The sequence below is a fragment of the Mya arenaria genome, chromosome 10, assembly GCF_026914265.1.
Source record: "Mya arenaria isolate MELC-2E11 chromosome 10, ASM2691426v1".
NCBI classification, from domain to species: domain Eukaryota; kingdom Metazoa; phylum Mollusca; class Bivalvia; order Myida; family Myidae; genus Mya; species Mya arenaria.
This window is the reverse complement of record NC_069131.1, coordinates 59,325,087-59,326,494: the sequence shown is the minus strand read 5'-3', so window position 1 is coordinate 59,326,494 and position 1,408 is coordinate 59,325,087.

Below are 1,408 nucleotides of genomic sequence, written 5' to 3'. Positions count from 1 at the left end.
AAAGTAAACTATTTATTGTACTTTGTTATCATGTGTTGCTTAAAAAAACTCAAGACACTTAAAATGTTGTTGTTTTTCTTTTGTTCTAAATAACTGTTCAGAAATTATATTTGAAAGTTAATCTCCACTCCAGTTGTAATCTTGTCTTCTTCAAGCTTCAGGATTATGAGTAAACTAGTTAAGCCAAGTCGGAAAAATTAAAACAACTTGGTGCTGCCAATTCGTTTTTCTATTATTTGCTTTAAAGCCTATCCGAAATTGTTCTGTATAAGTCACTGACACTCCTACGTTTAATGTGTTGCATTTCACAATTCAGCTTAATAGCAATTAACTCGTATCAAGTAGAACAACCTACTGTTCTAAAATAAACAAGTACCTTGTATTTTTGATGTCGAAATATGTTTTCTTTGTCAACGCTGAATAAAAAAGGACGCCCTATTTGTCTACACTGGTTGTAGCAAACTAACTTACTTTTGTTAACTGTGTTTGATTCTGCCTTTCATTCATATGGTAATAAATGTTACTGTTTGAACGGATAAAAAAAATTGTGATTAGGTAGCTATTAGTGCAATCCGCCTATCAAAAACAAATAAAGCAAAAGGAACTCCAAGGACTAGCCCAAAGACCTAAATGTTGACCAAATACTGTTTGATTACAGAATTTACACCAAGCACAAAAGATAAGCGTGAACCATGAGAGAGTGATAACAATTCACTCATGACCTTTTTTAACAAAAATACATTATGCTTTAATCGATTAATATCATTTAACATGTTTGTACCCAAACAATCGTCAACCACAATACAAATTTCATTCCAGTCGCCAACCGCGACACAAGTCTCATTCCAAGATAACAGTTGTCAACCGCGACACAAATCTTATTTCGAGATAACACTCGCCCTCCGTGACACAAATCTCATTTCCAGACTACAGTAGCATTCCATGACACAAATCTCTTTCCAAGATAACAGTCACCTTTCATGACACAAAAACCATTCCCAGACAACATTCGCCTTCCGTGACACAAATCTCATTCCCAGACAACAGTAGCCTTCCGTGAAACAAATCTCATTCCCAGATAACAGTCGCCTTCCGTGACACTATCTAATTCTCAGACAAAAGTCGCCTTCCGTGACACAAATCTCTTTCCAAGATAACAGTCACCTTTCATGACACAAATCCCATTCCCAGACAACATTCGCCTTCCGTGACACAAATCGCATTCCCAGACAACAGTAGCCTTCCGTGAAACAAATCTCATTCCCAGATAACAGTCGCCTTCCGTGACATAAATCTCATTACCAGATAACAGTTTGCCAACCGCGACACAAATTTCATTCCAAGATAACTGTCGCCGTATGTGACACAAATATCGTTCCGAGATATCAGTCGCCTTCCGTGACATCAA